General features: G+C 42.1%; 1 long non-coding RNA gene across 1 annotated transcript; it reads right to left on the bottom strand.

Annotated features, from left to right (window-relative positions):
* Positions 1-884: 884 nt before the first annotated feature.
* Positions 885-13,836, bottom strand: LOC116692122 (uncharacterized). The gene is made up of 3 exons (XR_004332635.1): positions 13,726-13,836; positions 2,744-2,746; positions 885-895 (listed from the first exon to the last, which is right to left on the bottom strand). It is a non-coding gene; the product is annotated as an uncharacterized LOC116692122 (long non-coding RNA).
* Positions 13,837-23,031: the final 9,195 nt, after the last annotated feature.

Below are 23,031 nucleotides of genomic sequence, written 5' to 3'. Positions count from 1 at the left end.
TCACAAATAGGCCAATTTATCTTTTCTACTAGAATACTGACATCCTGACGACTCTGCAAGCCCGGGCTAGCTGGCCGGCTGGCTCAAGTTTTCTACTGTTAACATCAGAGTAAACACTAAGGAAAAGGTGGTGTTATGTGTTAAGTTTGTTAAGTTAAGTCACTCTCAATTCCCCTCCACTGTGATTGTCTAGCCTGCCCCTGATAGGTTTTACCTGGTTTCCTCTACTTCTTGTATAAATCGTCCTTGTCTCCCTTTGTCTTGTGCTAGTTTGTCTCGTCCTGTCCTTGAGTCAGTGTCGTCAAGTGTTCTAGCCAGAACTCCACTACAAGTTTTGTGACATTTTTTAATCCTCCAAGTGAGCGCTTTTCATGTAACTTTTCCAAGTAAACAGTATTAAAGGAGAATTTTGGTCAATTTCAACATGTAGCTGTTTTTTTTTTTAAATGTGTAGTGCTGTCAGAGAGAAAAATGAAACCAATCGGTGCTGCCTACACCGTGTTATCATCCTGCTAGAGTTAGCACCCAACAGGCTTATACAGGGCAAGTTATAAACCTGTTTTTAGCCTCTAAACATGTTCAAAATGTCATTACCAGTGCCTAGCTATGTGTAATTATTCCTTCCAAGTGAACACAGTGAATGTGACTACTGGAGATGTGACAGAAAGGCATAAAGGTAGTGACAATCACCTTCACCAGGAAATAAACAGAGGTGTGGGCAGCAGCTGAATTAACAACTTTTATTGCCATCTTGATATGCCACACCTGCAAGGTGGATTGATTATTTTAGCAAAGGAGAAGTGCTCACTAACACAGATTTAGACTTTTGTGAACAATATTTGAGAGAAATAAGCCTTTTGCGTATGTAGAAAAAGTCTCAGCTCTTTGAGTTCAGCTCATGAAAAATTAGATAATCCAAGTGTTTTTTGTGTATTTTGTTCAGTATATATTCTGCATTCACATATTAGTCCATCAGCCCTCAGGTTATTTATACTATCACACCTTGCTACACTTCATCAGGTGTTGAGCATAATGAGGCTGATCTGAAGTGGATTCCTGCTTAAAGGTTGTTTTTCAGCCCTCCACCTGCAGCGCTGCTTGATCCTTTAAGCATCTCACACACACACACACACACACACACACACACACAGTGTGTGGACAGCAAGAGACTAATGTTAGCTGTGTTATAGTTTCATCATTTTAGAGAAATGGATAAATAACAAAGCCCCCAATCTAATGATGATAACACACACACACACACACACACACAATGCATGTATTGTGTGTTAGCTTACTTTTCTTTGAACCTCTGAATGTGCCTTCATGTGTGTGTATGCATGTCTCTTTGTGTGCTTTTTCATTATTGTGTGTGTTTGTGTGTGTGTGTATTGCTGTCTATGGACCTAGTGATGTACACTTTGCGCTCAGAGGTGTGTTACTGTTTGCGACTGTGCAGGATGTGTATATTGCCCATATGGCCGACATTTTCATAACTCTTTCTGTCCCAAGATTACAAATTGAATGTGTGTGTGGTGTGTGGTTTGTGTGTGTGTGTCTCACGCAGCAGGTGGCAAGGAAATGTCAGTGATGGCCGTGGTCTATGTGCTCACATCGTGTCAGTAAGAAAAGAAGAATATTTTTTTTGAAAAGGCATCTTTTAAAGGCCAGAAGCCAGTCTCAACTCCTCCACTCTTATGTGAGTACACACACACACACACACACACACACACACACACACACACACACACACACAGAATGAGATCATCCTCATTTGACAAATAATCTGTCAGCAATAAAGTGTCCATGAGGAAATGTTCTTTGGTTACTAGTTTCACTAGTAGTCACTAGTGTAGCTGACCTTGGAACAAGACAGAGGAAACAAAGGTGCCAGTCACCTTTTGTTTTCTGGCCTTTTGAGGTTAAAAGTCTCAACTTTGGCCTTTGAAGGCAACACGTGACAGCACAGAGAGCAGATTTACCTCGCTCACTCAGCCGCCTAATGCTGAGAGACATGTCTGATCCTCGTCTGCTCTGATAACAGAGATGGCAAAAGTACTCACTTCCTGTACAGATACTTGTGTTAAATACTCTGGTAAAAGTAGAAGTACGGATTTAACTTCTTTAATCAATTAAAAGTGAAAGAGTACAGGCTTGGAAATTTACATAAAGTAAAAGTAGCCTTGTGAATGACAAGTATTTTTTAGAGAACACGCTGAGGAACTTCAGTGTCCATGGAGAAAAAGCTCTTTAAATGTCATTGGCTACATGTTAAATGGATGTCTGCCAATAGGCCTAAAACATCCCTTATATGATTATTATGATATGAGACTGGGACTCCAGGTTAATAAGATTCTGACTGAGTTACAACATATGAATTCAGTTGTGATTCTGTGAGAATTCTCAGATCCAGTTTCTCTTTTTTTAATCTTCCCTTTAACATTTAAAGGAATCTGCATGTATGTGTGTGCTCAAATATGGCTTCTGGAAAGAAAATAAAGGATAAAATATGAAATACTAAACAGACGTTAATTAAGAAGTTTCATATATTTTAGAATTCCGCAGCACATTGGCCAGGAGTCCTTCTTGATGCATAGTCTACTGTCTCAAACATGTCACTCAGATCAGGCCGAGGATGATGGGGATCTGTCCAGTCTCTTGTAGTGGTGCATCAGGTGCACCACTACAAGAGACTACCATACACAATGCATATAGGAATCATATATGCTAGCAAATAGCAATAAACCCACTATTAATTCAGCACGCATGGAAAAAATGCACCTAAAATGCAAACGGGAGCGATGGCGTTGACAATCTCCATTATATCAAATCAACAGCCAGGTGTAACCTAGGTAACAGATGAAGGACTAGCTAACTAGCTTTAGATGTGCCAGAACTACAGACCAACACAACAGCAGGCTTAATGAACTGACGACATCAGTTGTATGACTTACAGTTGTCAAGGACTCACACACTCAATCTCAGCTTATCTAAACTAAACTGTGCGCACGGGTTCATAATCGTAATAAACATGAGCAAAGTAGGAAAGATATTCACAGATTCAAACTTCTGGGATCAATTACTCTATAGTGAACTGACATTAAATCCCAAATGATGTATCTTTCCTAACGTAGTAAGGTTAACAATGAATTACAAACTAATTTTCATCAAAACGAGTCGTCCTCCCACCTGGAGAAATAGGATTTATAATTATTATTATTATTAATAGGATCTCTAGTGGCAGCCGGTGGTGCTTAGATGTATACAAACTACAACACCAACACCAAAATATCTTAATTTAATGATTAAATAAGGTGGTGTCTCCCGACAGTACGTGCTGTAGTACAACTAGGAGACGACGGTTCTAATTAAGGTAAAAATATACTATATATAGATATAGAATATCTTTTCTATTTAGTTTACGTTTAGGAATCTTTGAGCACGGATTGTTATGAATCCTTATCTCAGCGGACCCCAGGGGGCTCCGTACTTTTTCTTTTCTCTCACTTTTCTCTCTGTGTGACGCGTGCCTGCTCGCAGTGCTGTTGCCGCATTTATCAGTCACCTTGGACACTTACAAAAACCTGCTGATGCATCATCTATGTTCAATGTTTTTTTCTGAGGAAGACATTTCTCTGCAGATCTGCAGCTCTCCCCCGGCACAGTTGTGGTTTCTATCTGAGGGAGTGCTGGAAACAACAGACTGCTCTCCACAAGAATGCTTTCACACAGTGTTGTCATGTCAGAGCACCCCTTCTCTTCTCTGCTTCTCTTAATAGTCATCAGACTCTACCAACCCTCATAGAACTGGCTCAGGTCTGCCTCGGACCAGTTCTTAGTTATGCTGTTACAGGTTTAGACTCCAGGAGGACTTCCTTCCTTTGATCCACTGAGCTCCTCTCTCCTCTCCATTTCATCTGTGTGCATCCATGTCCCAGAAATACTTGTTCCTAGAGTGGCACCTACATCATGGTGGCAGCTATCGCCGTGGACCTGCTCCACGCCCTACTATACCCTGCTGCACCCGGCTATGCTCTGCAGTGCTCTTCTACATCCTGCTACACCATGAACTACTACAACTACTATTTCTAGTCACTGTTCCCTTATCTTTTACCGTGACTGTTATTGCCACTATTCATTACAACCCCAACCGGCACCGTCAGACACCACCTACCAAGAGCCTGGTTCTGTCCCATGTTTTCCCTTTTCCTCGCCACTGTTGCACTAAATGCTTGCTCTTTGGTTTGCTGCGTCTCTCTTTGTATCGTAATGCTTTCTTTTACTGTCAGGTGGATTACTGCAGGTGTGTCTTTTCATTGTAATGAATACATGTTTTATTTTTTTCTATGTTTGAATGTGTGCATGCACACATTTTCTGTTTGTATAAATGTGTGTGTGTGTAAGCAGAAAGGGGAGATGAAAGTAACGTCAGTTGGCAACAATTATCATGCTGATTTGCAGTCTTCTACTTGGCATGCTGTCGCTGTGATCAGCTGTTGAAAGTTCCCCTGCAGTGACAGTAGAATGACAGGCAGAGATTCCATGTGATCGTCCTGTTAGTGTTTGTGAGGCTCTTAAAAGAGACTAATCGCAGTGACACTAAATTTCTTTTAGCTTTTTAAATATCTAATGTTAGCAAAAGAAAATAATAGATGATACAAATATATCTTTTCATCCATCCACACGACATTCACTACACTTTCAAACAAGGCCACGCCCCTTTACAAGACGGGAAGTGTGTAACGTTTCATATCGTTGGGGCTGCTTGAAATGCCCTTTCTTTAGTATAGAGGATCTTTGCTGGCAGTCTGCTTCAGTGTTTAGGTATACCTGGTTTACTGACCTGATAAAAACTTTACGGGAGAACACAAGACCAGTACTCGAGACCTCCCTTTTCAAGCGGGCTTGGGCACGGATCAATAGCCGGTGTACGTCACAGTGGTAACCCTAATCAACAACCACAATCGACCGTGGCTCTGCAAAATAGACAAAGGTAGGAACTTGTTTTGGTGGAACATTTGTACGTTCACAAGTAGTTTTAGTCGTCAACAGAAAACTCAGATTGGCAGAAGTATAGCAGCTGTGGGATTTACCCCCTGCAGAGATCTGAGGACCAGGTACCATAGTCCTCAGATTGACAGATAGTCAGCTAGCTGTCTGGATTTACCCTGCAGAGATCTGAGGACCAGGTAACATAGTCCTCAGATTGGACAGATATAGCTAGCTGTCGGATTCACCCTGCAGAGTCTGAGAGACCAGGTAACCATAGTCCTCAGATTGGACAGATAGTCCAGCTAGCTGTCTGGATTTACCTGCAGAGATCTGAGGACCAGGTAACCATAGTCCAGATTGGACAGATAGTCCAGCTAGCTGTCTGGATTTACCCTGCAGAGATCTGAGGACCAGGTAACCATAGTCCTCATTGGACAGTAGTCTAGCTAGCTGTCTGGATTTACCCTGCAGAGATCTGAGGACCAGGTAACCATAGTCCCACATTGGACAGATAGTCTAGCTAGTCTGTCTTGGATTTACCCTGCAGAGATCTGAGGACCAGGTAACCATAGTCCCGATTGGACAGATAGTCTAGCTAGCTGTCGGATTTACCCTGCAGAGATCTGAGGACCAGGTAAATAGTCCTCAAGTGGCAGATGTCAGCTAGCTGTCTGGATTTACCCTGCAGAGATCTGAGGACAGGTAACCATAGTCCTCCAATTGGACAGATAGTCTAGCTAGCTGTCTGGATTTACCTGCAGAGATTGAGGACCAGGTAACCATAGTCCTCACATTGGACAGATAGCTAAGCTGTCTGATTTACCCTGCAGAGTCTATGAGACAGGTAACCATAGTCCTCAGATTGGACAGATAGTCCTAGTGTCTGGATTTACCCTGCAGAGATCTGAGGACAGGTAACCATAGTCTCCGATGGACAGATAGTCTAGCTAGGTCTGGATTTACCCTGCAGAGCCTGAGGACCAGGTACCATAGTCCTCAGATTGGACAGATAGTCCAGCTAGCTGTCTGGATTACCCGCAGAGATCGAGGACCAGGTAACCATAGGCTCAAGATTGGACAGATAGTCCAGCAGCTGCTGGATTTACCCTGCAGAGATCTGAGGACCAGGTAACCAAGTCCTCACATTGGACGATAGTTAGACTAGCTGTCTGGATTTACCCTGCAGAGATCTGAGGACAGGTAACCATAGTCCCACATTGGACAGATAGTCTAGCTAGCTGTCTGGATTACCCTGCAGAGATCTGAGGACAGGTAACCATAGTCCTCAGATTGGACAGATAGTCTGAGCTAGCTGTGGATTTACCCTGCAGAGATTGAAGGCCAGGTAACCATAGTCTTCAGAAAGCCACCAAGGGTTAAGACGTCAACACAAAGAACGCGGAAGGTGACGGACGTCCAGCTGAAATCTGAACAATCCCGGAAAAGAAAACGTCATAGATATTGACTATGGTGGGTGTTAATCAAAAACAAAAAGAAGTTTCTATATCAGAAATTTTGGTTTAGGAAAACAGAAACAAAAACTTTGCAAAAAGCGACAGATACTTCAAAAAAAGTGTTGGAAAAAGGGACTATTAAAGGGTTGATTTCCAGGATTTTCACCCGGGAGAACAAGACGAGGGTTAAACTGGTTACAAACGAAGCTACTGGTGAACCCTCACACTGTACTTTGTTGTTGCCTTTGTTTAGTCCTCAGAAATCCGCCGCAGGTTGGAACACCAAAACAAAACAAGAGAAAAGTAAAAGACACTTGGCAAAAATGAGGGACATCTGGCGGAATTTCGGAAATTAAACGTTGTTGATACAGACTAACGTAAGGGCAATTTAGTGTATTTCCTTTCTCTCACTCACTTAAACAAGTGCATTGGAATTGACGTAGTCTTCTAAATGGCTTACGTCCAAACTACTATTTTCCCCTAAAGCTCTGTGCTCCATGATTTTGACTCAGACAACTCATTTATGATATTCAGTATGTTTGGAAAAGAATTCTGAGTTTGACCAACTCCTTTACAAAACCACCTAAGGGCCAAAATAGAAATCAATTTGGATTCATCTCCTTCAAGCACCATTGGTTCAATGTACGTTCAGACAAATACATCTTCAGAAAGGAAAACAGTGTAACAATTTATGATACAAATTCACGACACCAAATAAAACAGATGAGCGTTTTCACAGAATAAAATACTAAATATTTGCAACAGTAGAGAAAAGATCACTTTGAAGGACAGCAGGAATGCAAAGAATCCAAATACATTTGTATTACCTACACCTGACCCTGCCTTTCCATATTTCCTCTCTTTCTCTGCCTTCTCACTTTCCTTCCTTTGGTTCCTGTTCCTCTGTTTGATTCTGCTCCTCTCCATCCCTGAGGCGAATCACAGAGCTGCTGTCGGATGTAATCATCAGACGCCTGGCTGCTCTCTCCTCCCGCAACATGTTAGCTCACAAATTCCCCTGCCGCTTACTCCTCGCTTTTTCTTTGTCCTTTTTCTGTCATCCTTTAATCATTTTACTTTGTCTACACTTCCGTCCATCCTTCTTCATCGCCAGCACTACACACATTTCAGATTTTCTGCTCCGCTCCATCTCTTCAATTCTCTGACATTATTTGCATATTGATAGCATTATCCTTGGTTGACACTCTGAAGTGCAGTCTAATTTGTCTTGTTTTTTTTTCTTTTTATCTTTCTTTGTCATCTCTCATTCTAAGCATCTTCTGAAGCCACACGTGTCACTGGAAGTGTCTGCACAGCGGGACTGAGTCTTATTGTGCTTCAGCAGCTCTGAAGTGCCTGTTGCAGCCTTGGAGTGTGGGACTGTGCAAAGCAAACACCAGTAGCCCAATTTTCCACCAACACGACAAAAGCAAAATGTTTATATTAAGTGACAACATGCAGGGACTGATATTTCACAAACTCTGTGGCCTATGGCGCAATCAATCCCCCATTACATGTGTCGGTGTGCTGCTCTGTTCTCACAACAGGTGCCAGTAAACATTTCCAATAGTCTGTTCTATTGAAATGCCAGCTCCCGCCCACCGAGCTCCATGTGACAACAGGGTAAGAAAATACAATATTATTAACAGAAAAGTTATTGATTTTTGGCGTGAAAACATTGGAGTGAAGTGAATGTGAGGATTTACTAAAGCGATGGAAGATTACCGTTTGGGCCTTGTAGGCCTTTAAATGACAGGACAACTAAGGACAGGAATCGGGAGAGAGAGAGGGGGAACGATAAGCAGCAAAGGGCCAGTGGTTAGAATCGAACGTGCAGTCACTGCGGAAAGGACTAAGGAGTCTTTATAACCCATGTTCAAAGGCTCAGTCGCACACTCAGCCAGGTGAGCTTCCGGGGCGACCTGAGCTGGTAGACATTTCGCCATTAAATACATTTTCTTGCATTTTTTTTGACTACCACCACCTTACTACCACTAGTTACTAGTTACTTTTTGGAATCCATGGTCAATAAACATCATTTATATTGAATTAATAAAGCAAACATTATGAATTATTTTTGACTAATAAACAATGAAAGTGATCAATTGTATTTGCAAAGAGCGTTGCATGGAATCCATACTTTTGAATGTAGTAATTTGGTTAAAAAGAATGCCCTATTTCTTTTCTTTTTGTTTTAAGATTATTTTTGGGGGATTTTCTGCCTTCAATTGACATGACAGCTAGATGAGAAAGGGGGAAGACGCAGGAAATTGTCACAGGTCGGACTCAAACAGACATTTTTAAAAGGAGTCAAATTTGTACCGAGGACAACAGGAGGGTTAACAACTTATGAATTAACAATGTGAACCTCCAAAGAACTGTCAGCTGAATCTCCCCTCTTTACAGAGCTTTAAAGTTTTAGTTCAGTGTTTATGAACGGCCCAAAACGTTACTGTTCTGGTTCACTTTCAGCGCCCTCATAGCGTCGTTTCCAGCTGTAACACAGGCCGCTGTAAACCGCCACTACTACCTACTCAGCAGCAGACAGAGCCAGAGAGAGGCTCGCTGGGACACAGAGTGAAGCATACAGCAGCTACACAGACATATGTCTCTCAAGGTGGAGACCAAAAACAAAGCTAATAGAGAGAAACAATGGACTTACATTTGCCAGGTGGTCAGAAACAAGTCTCCAAATGAAGGATCATGTTGCTCCGTCATTTCTGGATGTGGACATATTGTTTTGGTTGCCCCCCAAAAAATGTACTGTGGGTTTAGAGTTTAGATGTTATGGATGGATGTCTTTACAAATCAAAAAGTGTTTGGTCACAACTCATTTTTACAGGTTTTACAATGTTTGCCTTGGGTCCTCTACAGCTGTGCGTGTGTGTGTTCTCTCACTAGTCAAGTACACAAGAAGGACATCTGTCCACTTCCTCCCACTCAACCAAACACACAACCACAGAAAACCCCAGTCCCACTGCCAGATCAGTGACCTGGTGGTCAGTCACACAGCACTGGACCCGTGCTCTTTGCTCCTCTAAATATTCCTCTGATTTAAAGGCTTGTGAAGGTTAATGTGGTTTTCTGCTACAGTAGGACAAACTTTCTGACCTTCCAATTACAGAATGCAACTTTAATGTTCAGTCCAATTGCTCTGCAGTATCATGCAAGCATCTGTGATAGCCAGGCAAGCTGTCATTTAGAGCATTCAATTTCTTTTTTTTCCATTTTGAAGCAAATCTTTCTGACACTTCAATTTAATGAAATAAATGTTATAGACTGTATGCAGTCATGCTTGCAATGTTACCGTTTTCCATTGAGATTCATAAAATAGCTCCTACATGAATCTCAAACCTATAAGGATCCCCTTGAGAACAGTATTCAACGGGTGACTGGACACATGAGTCAGCTAATTCAAGGCTGTTTTTGAGATGGCTAAACTCAGAAAGATGTTCAGCCTGATGGGAAAGATGCTTCTGTTGCAGTGCATACATGTTATTTCGGTGGCTTTTTAGGCTTTTATTCAATTTTTTCAAGTGTCCCATCCCTAATGGGCACTAAAAGGGTGCATGAATATGTGTGCAGAGTACGGGGGTTTAAGCACGCCTGTAAGCATGACTGTGTTAGATTATTGGACAGAAAACTATGCAATAACATGTTATTTCTGACAAAAAATTATGTTATGCTTGGGTAAATAAACCAAATTAACAACACAAAAAATGTTAATATTCAAGCAAGTCCGGTACAGCCTGACTCTGGAGATGATATCCAAGTCTCTTTTCTGCTTCTTTATAATTTTTTTTTTTAAATTGCTCTTTTCCCTACACTTCTCCTACACACATGTGTTAGTTGAACCCGTTGACACAATCAAATAATATATTACTTTAACCATAGACATGAGCTTTTCTTCTCTTGGCAACTGTTTTTACACTTGGTGATTAATATAAAGTGGGCGACTGGGGTTGTGTTAGTGGGTTGGACATTTTTGTGGAATTTTGTCCATATGAGACCCTAAGGACTGTCAAATCTGACTCCTGTTAATTAATTCCCACGCCCTCTTTAATCAGACTTAATCAGACACAAGGATCAATCATGAGACGAAGAGTTCCGTTCAGCAGATTTACTGAGTACAGCATTCAAGTTACAAACCCCATTGTGGGTTCACAAACAGCATCAGACATTTAAGTCATACATTGTAAATAATAGCCGTCCAACATCCCTAACCTCATCAATCATATTTTTTGGAAGAAGTGATATTTCTACAGGGCAAATAATTTACTAGTAAGTTTTGTAGATTCAAAGAAAACCAACAGACCAACAGTCATGACATGCATGTTGCTCATTCTGTTTCTGTTGTGTTCAATTAGTGAGGAGATTGATTCTGTGAAGAAACAAGTGTCAATTATGATTATCATAAATTACCTGATAATAACTATAAATTACCCAATTCTTTTTGTCGAACATAATGTGTCCTTTTCCAGGGAGTGGTCATATCGGAAATAGTCCTGAACTCTTTACAGAATTCCACCTTGGTCCACCTACTACCGTCTACATGGCAAATGGTGAATTCACTTGGATCACACTCGTCGTCAGGCCAGAACATTTCTTTTCCCATTTTGCAAATCGTCGCAAGTCTCATCTCCCAGGGCAACACAGTCTCACCCCCGACTCGTGGTCGAGCACCCCTGGTGTCAAGTTCCAGAAAAGTCTACCTTTTGTGTTTTGTTTTCCGTCGTGGTGGTCCGTCAGACATTCATGTTAATTCCTCATCATTGGATATGGACGAAAGGAATCTACACTTAGTAGTTCTTCTGGGGTGGGGGTGTGGACTTGTTCGACCGCTGTGTTTCTGCTGTCTGCCGTGAATGGGCTTCATTCCATTTCAGAATAAACAGTACATGACACAAATACATGAAACTGTAGACGTTAAAAAACATCAATATAAATAGCTTCTTCAGGCTCTTTCGTCGCCACCACCGGTGTCTTGATTCCGTTTTGGGGGTCTGATGGTTCTCTACCCCTATATCGATATACAAAAGATCCGTATAGCAATTGAGTCTAATCGACAAAGACTTTGCACATTGTATTTGAGCTGTATAATATATATGTACAATAAATTTTATTTGCACATCTGCAACATGTCTCTCCTGATTTAAATACATTTCACTGAGACCCCTTTTGTTTCCTGACCTAATTTTTTTAGGGTCAGAGAAGACTTTCTAACCTTTAGATGGAAGACTTTGAAGAAGAAGCAGCATCCTCTGGCAGTTAAACCTTCAAACTGCAAAAACATTTTTGGCTTTAGCAAAATTTCTCAGCTGCAGCTGAAATGAACACAGACATTTATTTTGAGCAACTGTGCCAAATCCAAGCAAATCAACATCTTTCTTATCTCATTGTGAATTTGCATAATATTGAGCTTGCTTACTCAAATAATCTTTGCTAGAACTGTTTTGTCTGAGGCTGACAGGGTTTTTTTCTGAGACTGGGTGACTTTTAGGATACACCACTGCCGATTCGCCTGTGACCTGATGCCTTTTCATCCGAGACCTGACGCCTTTTCTTTTGAGTCTGACATCCTTGTCTGAGATCTAAGGATGCCCTAAAATGAACACTGTACACCTGAGACCATTGTTGACGCATGTGCAGGTCGCAAAAAACTAAATTACTGTTGCACTAGTCTGGACATCTTGCCATGCCAACGTTGCAGTAAAGATTGCATAAATGCCATTTATATACATTTGCCGTCAGTTTACTAATTGATTGTGCGTGTTGTGTACATCTGGACATGTTTACATCCCACTTAGTTTAAATGGCTAAGTGGAGAGGCCTCGTTCCCCTGTTTGGAGCTGGCTGGTGAATGTGACCGTGCTCGATACACCGGGATCCTTTTTGTGGATCGACTCATCGCTGTGGATTACTTTTTATTAGTGTCATTGGATTATGTCAAAATAAAGATCCTTTTTCCTAGAGTGTCTTAACATTTTATGGTGTGATTGCTTTTGGAGAATCAGAATCAGTAGGCCAGGTCTCCGCTGCTACAACGATATATACATACACACACTGCAATGTCAAACTCCGTCTAGGAGCCATTGTTAGGGAAAATATTTATAGTTTATGGGAGCTATGGATTTATGGTTATGGGAGCCAAGACATCATGCCTCTGGCCTTCTGTCACTTCACTGCTAAAATGATACTATACCACTGAAATAGTGGCACTTTTAAGGTAATGAGATTTCATCCATCATGTGGATCTGCACCGCCATACAAAAAGCACGACAAGTTTTATGTCTGTCATCGGGTTGTTTGAAGCAATGATTCACAACCTCTATTTTACCTTTAACATTTTCACACCCTCCCTTACCCCTAACTCTGTCATTCTTTCCCTCTGACATGGCACAGCATTTGTCAAACTGTATGGCTATATATACATATGTGGACCAGCATTTAGAATAACTAAGCAACATTATATTAAAATTGGAAAGGATCTCCTTACTTTTTTGCCACAGACAATGACTCACTGAGTTGGAGCATTCCTTCAGCTTGGATGCTGATGAAACTCTCCCGGTTGAATCATCAGTTCCATGATGAACAACTGTGGTAGAATTATATTTTTCTGAGATGTGTCACTGTTGGCTAAACACAGCTGCAGCTGATGAAATTAATAAAAGGTAAATTTGACTTAGATAGGGAAGTGAGTAATCAACTGCCAATAAAGCTGATTGCGAATGCTTGGTTATTAAAAGCTAGCCATTAGTGATTTCCATTAGCTACAACTGTGTTTACCCTATAACAGCGCTGTGAAAAGGCCCCCGCAACAAGCAGAGCTGAACTTTACAACTGTAAACTCACCAAGGTGAGTATTGTTGGTCGGGTACACAATGTATGTTAAATCTCTTCTCTCGCCCCACCCTATATGTATGGGCTTTTGACTACAATGATCACTTTTAGCATTAACTTGCATTGTGATTGGATTATTGGTGTGCATCAAATATTAAACAATTTTCAATTCAAATCAATAACTACATCGGTGCTGGGGACTGGTTCTTAACATACCAACAAATGCACACTAGATTGTTGATTCTTAACAAAAAAAATGTGTTCTTTCACAAATATGTGCTCATTCATGTATAATTACTTCCACCAACTAATCAATATATTCTCATACGAGTAGAATTTGCCATTCAGAATCCCTCAGAATCCATACAAGCGAGTTGCTCAAATGGCGGCAGCCATGTTGCGCCTACATCTTTAAAATACATTAGGCCAAAAGGGACATAACCCAGAATGGGAAGGGCTAGAAAGTAATATTCAGTTGGTTGTCATATACAATTTCACTGCTAAATGGGAGGAATTCTTACACAATGTAGCTTTAAAGTGCCCAAGATACCTATAGTTTCCTGCTCCTTTTCACCTTTTCACACCCATACTGTTACTGTTACTAATTACTGCTGGCGCTTTTATCCAAATGCATAATCATTATGATTCACGATTATTGTAAACAATAAAGATGGTAACACATGGTGAGGTTACTATATTCTTAAATGTAAATGGATTGTTCTTATATAGCGCTTTTCTAGTCTCAAGGATTACTCAAAGCGCTTTTACATAGTACAGGAACCATTCACCATTCACACACGTTTACACACTGATGGCACAGTTTGGGGGAAACTCGGGGTTCAGTGTCTTGCCCAAGGACACTTTGACATGGAACCACCAACCTTCCAATTGGCAGGTGACCTCTGCATTCTATCTATGATCAACTGCCGGGATTGTGCTGGATATCACTCCTTTTGGCCGTATGTCTGTCACCTTTCTCTTTCTTTGTGTTGGCATTCTAAGTTCTGGTGGATTTCTGGTGGTTAACTGCTCCTCAGATCTCTGCAGGGTAAATCCAGACAAATCAAACAACCTTTAAACATAAACAAGTTCTACCAAAACTGTAGTGGGCATCTTGAACAGAAACAGTTTTCGAGACAAGGATTTCCTTTGGTCTGGTTTTAGAACATACATGCAAGCATGGAGTGAAAGTCCAGCGAAGTGAACACTGCACAGCAACCGTTTCAGATTATACACCATATTAGTCGGTATGGCGTGATTCTAAAATGAATAGAAAATAGCAATTATTATCCAGGTTATCCCCCTTATTATTTGTACACTATGCTTTTCATACATCTGAGACCCATCTGCTGGACTAGCCAGAAGATACCCAGAAGGTCTGGCAATGCGAGACTTCGATACCGTTACTTCTCAGAGCAGAAAAGCGACAGCTGGTGTATATGATCGTATATAGGTATAGAATGGGGGGCTAGGGTTGGAGTGGAAGTGTCCCCCACAATAGTTAGAAGAGGAGTAGATTTTTCCCCTTTCAAATATATGAAAGACAATGCACACAAAAGAGATAAAAAAATGTTTATTCACTGTAAAAAACATGTCACTATCTGCTAGCTGCCTGTCCCCTGAACACACTGTAAAAACCTCTCCTCACTATCTGCTAGCTGCCTGTACGTAGTCAGTCAATTAGTCTTGTCAGTCAGTCCATAATCCAGTCCGGGTATTAGCGGGGTCTCAGTGAACGGCTGAGAATTGTATCCAGAGTTTTCCAGTGATTGTTCAGAGGTTTAACGGAGCCGCCGGTTAACCCTCTGACCCCGAGACACTCGCCCACGAGTAAAATACCTGGTTCATAGTTTAATAACTTTTGAACGATACAAGCGATTTACTCACTTTCGGTTTCGTTAAATCCTGACGTTTTCGGCTTTACGGCGGTCTTTTCCTCGTCTTTCTAGCCTCTACAGGATTTTCTATCCAGCCTGGAACTTCAGCCTCTTTGGGCTTTAAATCCATACTGTTATATCCAAGATTGGTCCACTTTTATCCATAATTCATTGCGTTTTGGCTCATCTCTGCCACTGAATCGTTCGTCTACTCCCTGCTCTCCCACTCTGTGTCTGTCCTGTCTATTTTTCAGGAAGCATGCCCATATTGGGAGATAAAGGCACCCTCTTGTATGGAAGGCCAGAGGGGACAAAAATGCCTCTAGACTCTATGAAGCCAAATGGTGCACTATTGACACAATTTGGTTGTATACATTGCTGTGGGTGTAATATCTAAATATGACATTATTATGTTATTATTGGCATAAGTAATGTCATGACAGCAAAACGTCTTGACTTTTTTGGAAAAAATGCATATATTTTTTCAACTGTATAAGTTATAATGATTATTTCTTCACAGTGTGACTCCCAAGACATATAAAATTGTTTTAGAGGAAAATGGCTTAGGTTTTACTTATATGTCTGTGATATCAATACATATCTGGAAGATTCATTTTTTTTTTTTTATTTATCTTAAGCCCTACAACCATTTTTAACATGAAGTGACCTCACTGCACCCAAATATTCAATAACCCAGTTTGTCCTAAAAAAATGATGTTCATATCTTGACTGTAGACAACAGGTTGATGTTTTACAAGCTTTTTTATAAATAAATTAACTGTAAAATTTCCTCAGGCCCAGAGCGTTAGACAACGTTTTTAAGGTTAAACACCTTTACTTATGTTGCTGCGCACTAGTGTAGCTCCTCCGACTCTGGTGCTGCTTTTTTCCCTGTACTCAGTCCACTCAATCCCCAGAAGTACTCTCCTCCTTGCTATCGCACACCGGAAAATAACAAACAATTAGTGTTTAAGGGGCGCTCCGCTGCACGACTCCATGGCGACGATGACGTCCGAGGGGATGTAAATTGAAGAGGATGGGGCCAAGGACTACCCTGGGGACTCCGCAGGTGACTGTGTGTTGCCGGGACCTTGCGCTTCCAAGTGAAATGTACTCTGTTCTGTCCGTGATGTATTTAAACCTTTCAGAGCAGTGTCGTGAGTCCAGTGGCTTGGTGGCTGTTAGGGGTATTTCATGATTCACAGTGTCAAAAGCAACAGACAGATCGAGAGCATGAGAAGGGACGGTGAGCCAGCATCAGCTGCCATTCGTAGGTCGTTTGTGACTCTGACCAGGGCTGTTTCGGTGCTGTGAGCAGAGCGGAAACCAGACTGAAATTTTTCAAAAAGGTTGTCAGCTTGAGGTGGTCCTGGAGATGGGCGGCAACAACTTTTTCCAGTACTTTGGAGAGAATGGAGAGTTGAAAATGAGCAGTAATTTGTGGTCTCTGGATCAATGGTGGGTATTTTCTGAAGTGGTCGGATTGCAGTTTTAAGGGCAGATGGAACATTGCCAGACTGGAGGGAGTGGTTTTATACAGTGGTAGTCAGAGGCTTGGGGGAAGAGTGTTTGCTTTGACTAGAGCTGTAGGAAAGGGGTCGAGGGCACAGGTGGGGTTTCATCCTTTGAATGATCTTCTCAACCTCTTGCTGGGATTTCTGGAAAGCAGTGTAGGGACTGGGGGACTGCAAGCTGTGTGGACAGTTGGGCTGGCTAGTGTTGAGGATCCAGGAAGGAAAGGGATTGAGTCTATTTTGTTTTTGAAAAAGTCCAGGAAATGTTACAGTGCTCTTCTTAGTTTCTGCGGGGTGGGGGGTTTGGTGGTTTGAGAAGATGATTTATGGTGGAGAACAACTCTTGGAGTTTCCTGGCTGTTCTGATGACATTTGAGTAGAACTGTGACCGTGCCTCTGTAAGTGATTTTGAGTAATCCTTTTGGTATCCCGAAAGCTACCTTGTGCACAGTGAGACCTGTGGCTTTGTATCTTCGCTCTATGGCATGCCCTGATGCCTTCATTTTCCGTAGCTCACTGTGTACAGGGAGCTGATCGGGAGATAGTGACTGTTCTGGTTGTGACCTGGGCGTGGAGATCCAGGATACTCTTAGGTGTGTTTGGAGTAATCCACAGAGTCCATGGCGTTAACAGTTTGCAGACGGAGATGTCGGAGGTCTGATGTCAGAGTCTCTGGGTTGATGTTTTTCAGATTTCTGAAGCAGATTTGTGTTTGGGCTTGATGAGGGTGACAGTGAGACATCTTCATGGAAATAGCCTTGTGGTCGGAGACACCCAGATCATAGACCAGAAGATTGCTGAGATGCAGAGTTTGTAATGACCAGGTCGAGTGTGTGCCCCCTGTGTGAGTGGGGACATCGACAAGTTGTGTCAGATTAAAACAGTTCGAGTAATTGGGGAATTCTGCTGCAAACGGCAGGTGGGAGAGTTTACATGAATATTCATATCTCCAAGGACTATGATATTGGCAGACATTGTACCAAATGTTGAGAGAGGTTGGTCATCTCTGGGATGAAAGAGATGTTTGGGTAGCCGGTAGATGAAAGTATCGTTGTAGAGAGAGGGGGCTTACATTAATGCAAGGCATTCAAAAGAGACAGCTCAGGTAGGGCAACTGGGGACAACCCAGATCACTTCGGTGGATGACAGCCAGACCACCACCGCGCCCTGTGCCGCGGCTTTCTGTAGGTAGCAGTAGCCAGGAGGACAGGTCTCATTTAGGACAGAAAAACATCTGGTTGGTGCCAGGTTTCTGTAAGGCACATCAATCCAAACATCGTTCCAAATAGGGTCATGTATGAGGCAAGATTTGTTTGTGATGGATGTGCATTAAACAGTTCAATCTTTATGGTGGATGGAGCAGTGTGTCTCTGTATTGGTCGGAGTAGACTAAATCCACTCCACTTTTTCATCCCAGTTAGTGCGTAGTGTTGCCGTGGAAACTCCAGCGTTTTATTCCTATGATGGCAGCAGCCTGAGACGTGTTGGAGATGCGACGAGGGGTGCGCCAGACCAGATGGGATGTTGTTTTTCCGACCGGGAGAAACAAACTTTCGTCGCACTTCTGTGTATGTAGCGCGGCGGCGAAGGAGTCCAAGCTGTTTAATGACCGATATGCCCGATGGAGTGGCGTGGTTGTTGAAGTTCTTTATTTGGGTGAAGGAATACTTCAGCATCATGTCAGTCGTGGAGAGTGGTCTGTTAGCCGTTAGCAATGCCCGTGATGCACAGAAGAGGCAATCAGCCCCTAAGCAACCAGCAGTGACTTGTGAGGGGACCTCATGAACATCAGCAGTGACTTCGTTGAAAGTTCTCGGTGGCAGGGCATTGATGGATAGCTAGGTACGGGAACATTTCAATCCACAATGTTCAAAGTAGCAACAACACTAATATAACTTACTGAACGTAATACTGGTCGATAACGTACTGTAAAACCTAGTTGTATAGCAATCTGTTACACACAAAGATTTCGGTAACAGAGAGCAGCGAACAAACAACGCCAGCGTCCTCTCGTCCTGTCCCCTAAACACACTGTAAAAAACATCTCACTATCTGCTAGCTGCTGTCCTGAACACACATAAAAAACATCTCACTATCTGCTAGCTGCTGTCCCCTGAACACACTATAAAAACATCTCACTATCTGCTAGCTGCCTGTCCCCGAACACACTATAAAAAACATCTCACTATCTGCTAGCTGCCTGTCCCCTGACACAATGTAAAAAAGATTTTTTTTCCCCCGGACCACTACAAACTCACGGTCAAGCGTCGCCAGCCCTTCTATCAAACCATGGATTCAGAGTCAAGGGTCTGGTTTTTCCTGCTTCACCGGTAACACGCGGGGCGGGCTGAACCGCTTCTCTGGTACTCTATTGAGGAGAACACCATGAAGGATCGGATTAAACAACTGCTTGATGAACATGGACTGTTGGTTTGCTTAATCTCTTGACGTGTCCAGTTTAATTGCAGTGTTATCTGATATGATTACAGAGACTGTGGTTTTTGAATGACATCTCTGTCCTTTTTAATATAGCCTACGCTCCATAGGTTAATTAGGCCACTATTAGGTTAGTCTCCTTTCCTTGTGCTTGCTATTTTGTGCTTTTCTTTCCTGTTTATGTTGACGAGAAATGTGTTTATTTTAGGGTCAATTTTATGGAACCACATGCTGTTACATCCAGGCAACTAGGGCTGCTGTTCCTGTTTGCTCCCCGTGGCAATCTTGATCACAGACCTCTGAGGAACTTAACTTTGGATGCACTATTGTTAGGATTTACAAAGTGAAAGCTGAAAGCATGCTGGCTTTTCCACTCTACTTTCATTTAGAACAGGAGCTTTTTTGGAATTGTTAGTTTGGAACAGTGATGGTTTGATTGCACCCTAGCCTTACTTAAAAAGAGAAATGTTGACATTGCACTATTACAGAAGAAACACTTTGCTAAAGAGTGATACAGGCCCCTAGCAAACAGATCTCATCATACAGTGGATCCTCCTCACTAACTGAGTGGCCCATTATCTCAAACGGAATCTTCCACTTAAAGTTTTGTCCTTGGTCAGACAATACAGGCAGATGTGATTCCTACAATAGAGTTTTAGGAGTTTATAATTGTTTGTCACTGTTTGTGTTTCTAAAAAGTGCAACTTGGATTGGAAATGCATCCTTTGGAACCGATGTCTTGACTTGTCAATCATACTTGGACCCTTTCCTTTCTGGATGCATGTACATGGAGCTCTCCATGGCTCGGATAGGTGAGCCCAAGAAGGACTGTGGACCTTGGCTCAGCATTGCTGGATCTTGAAGTCCATGCTATAGCTTTCTCACTTCTATCTGTGTGTGTGTGTTTGGTCCCTTTCGTCTTATCCGGTCTCCCTGTCAATGGCCTGTTTGTTTTTGTTATTCTGTTTTCTGTGTCTTATTTGTGAGCTGGGGCATCGTTCTGTATTTGTGTTTTTTTGGTGTGTCTCCTCCTTCCTGTATTCCCTTTCCTTTGTTTGAGTGAAATCTATCACATTGTGAAAAGGTCAGTGTGTGTACTGTAGTTTTCTGTAAATTGTCATCAGGACCATGTTTTGCATTTTTTATTTGGCTCTTTAAATAAAAGAATTTGATCACAAAAAAAAGAGCAAAAGACTGTTTTTTGAAGCGTGACTGCTACCGTAGCCGTAACACGTACTTTGAACGCATGGTGTGAGAGAGTTGATTGCATATATGATCAACAAGCTAGGGCGAGAATTCCTACAAATAGGACCTTTAAAAGCAAGTAAATCTCCAGCCTAAAGCCATCTAAAATGAAGGTAGGATGCCATTTATTTTCCGACGCAGGGTTTCAGCTAAACCTGAAAGTATACGAACCAGACCCCTTCAAACGCCACTTCAGATAAACAGTTCAGCATGGCCAAATATAATTCACGTTTTATCAAACCATGAAAGGCTGGCCATAAGAGCAGATGTGGCCTCACTGCCAGACCCAAAAACAATGGCACAAGTAATTTGGTCTCCCTCAAGAAGAAGCAACAACTCTGGCACCTCCTCCTGCAATTTACTCCCTCTTGACACTCTTCTGATTGAAGACACTGGGCCATCTGTGGCCACACACACACAAACAGATTTCCTCATTTAGCTTATTTCCTAATAACCTTTTTTTTTTGCTCTTTTTAAAATACGTGCACTCATTTAGTCAAGTGACTGAACCGAGAAAGGTCAATGTATCATCCAGAGTTGGGTGAGCTACTGTAGGGAGGAAACTGCAGCTGGGATAATAGATTCACGTAGTGCTGGTGTGCTACTTAAGACCTCATAGTAAAGAGTCTAATGAGGTATGAGGCAGATCTCAATGAATACTTCTTCTTGGTGCACAATATTAAAGTCCTGATTCAGTCCAGACCTCTCATAATGATAGAACATAAAAAAGATCAGCTTAAGGCATGTTTGCAGCCTGATAAAACCTCTCCACGAGACTGTGCGCACCAGACCTATACTTATTGACAGTTTCCCTCCCTTTCCAATTAGGGTACATCAGACGGATACACTGATTAGCCGCCAGCCAGGAGCTTGGTTTCAATACACCCCTTAGCCTATCTCCCTTCTTTGCCATCCAAAATGTTCCCATTAACAGGTCTTAGTCACAGCACACATTTTGACTCTCACAGAGGAAATGTTCAGATCATCATTAATGATGCTCCATTCTGTCAACTGTCCCAGTAAGGCATGGCAGGCTGACAATGAGAAAGCATCCACAATACCAGGACCTGTAAAAGCTAATGAAATTCAGCAATCATTTATTTAATTATTTGACATTTCTGGACATAATATTGTGCTTAAGCATCTTCGTTGCTTATGCTACAAAATAAAATCAGAAGAAATTTACAAATATCAAAAAAAAATGCTATTTGGCGATATTATTGCACGCTCCCTTCCAATTAGTGACGTAATGGGTGTTGTTGCCAAAATCATAGCCAAAACTAAAGAAGCAGAGAACTCACCGGCATGGAAGCATCATCTATCTATCTGAGGTCAGGTACATGGATGCTTCTTTAGGACACCTGGCTTGCCCAGCCATCCTATGTTTGCTGTAAAGAGCCTGGGCTGGCGTGGAATCAGAGACTATGTTTCACTGCACGTACTGTTCCGTTTCTTCCCTTATTCCACTATTCTTGTCTCACCTTGCAAACGTTGGTTGTTTACTGCATCCATAGACAGTAACAGAGAGAGTAACTGTGGTAAAAAGGTACATTCTATTAGTTCAATTTGTTTCAATTTCTGTGGTTTTTGCAGGCGCAACACCCGACACACGTCGGTTGTCCCTGCTCGTTTTTTTGTTTTTTGCAGCTACGTCGCCGCCAAACCTGGCGCCGCTACCCGTGACCCAAGAAGCTACGGCTCCCTCTTCAACACAGTAGCCTGCGTGCTCTCCGCAGATGTATCTCTGCAGCAGCAGATATGGGTGTGTTTTGCGGTCCGTGGGCTTTGGACAGAGCGGAACACCTCTTCCTCTTGCCGATCAACTCTGCGCCTCGGTTGAGCTTCGGCACCCTCGTCGACCAATTCTTATGTAACTTTTTTAAATTAAAGGCTTAATTGTCCAAGTGAAGTCCAAGTAAAGCTATATTTACTTTCAGGCTATTAAAGCCGTATTTTTAACTATTTTTTTAGGTTACTCAAAAAGGATACCTCCTGTTAAGCCAGTTCATTTCAACTCTGCGTGAGACCAACAGATATTCAGTGTGTCACCCGGGTAAACGGACCATTCGTGTAGTGATTTTAAAATTAAGGCTGAAATGTCCAATAAAGCTAAGTTTGCTTATTAGCTGTAATATGACTAAATATAACGTTCCACACTCTTGGCTGTATTTTGCAAGAAATTCATGTGTGGGTCCCAGCATCAGCTCAGTGGTAGAACGTGGCCCATAGTCTAGTATCGCCAGACCAAGACAGCCAATAGATTGGAATTGAGCGTTGGTCCCTGACCCCATACCAAAACGACGTTCTTCTCACAAACTGGGTCCCGACTATCTCAACCCCTCACTACTTATTTATCTCAAGCCAGATTTCCTCTCCACCTGGTTTGTTGTTATTCATCAGTTGGAATGTAGTCCCAGCCTTCTTGGTTTCTCACCCTCGATGAAACACAAGGTCACCAAGAATACCAATGGCTCACCCCACATCCCAGGCCCATGACCAACAGTTTGTTTCGTTATCTTCCTGCCAACCCCAGGGCGTTAAAAAAGGAGTTGAAGCTCACTTATGACCTCTACCTTCCTTTTAACTTTATTAAGAGATTCTTTGGCGTCTCTGTCGTCCTGATCTACGGGTTTTTTACTAAGCTCAAACTTAATCTCTCTCAACCACAACAACGGG

This window comes from Etheostoma spectabile, chromosome 7, assembly GCF_008692095.1.
Source record: "Etheostoma spectabile isolate EspeVRDwgs_2016 chromosome 7, UIUC_Espe_1.0, whole genome shotgun sequence".
Classification (NCBI taxonomy): domain Eukaryota; kingdom Metazoa; phylum Chordata; class Actinopteri; order Perciformes; family Percidae; genus Etheostoma; species Etheostoma spectabile.
The sequence above is the reverse complement of the archived record's forward strand: the minus strand, read 5'-3'. Positions and strand labels throughout refer to the sequence as shown.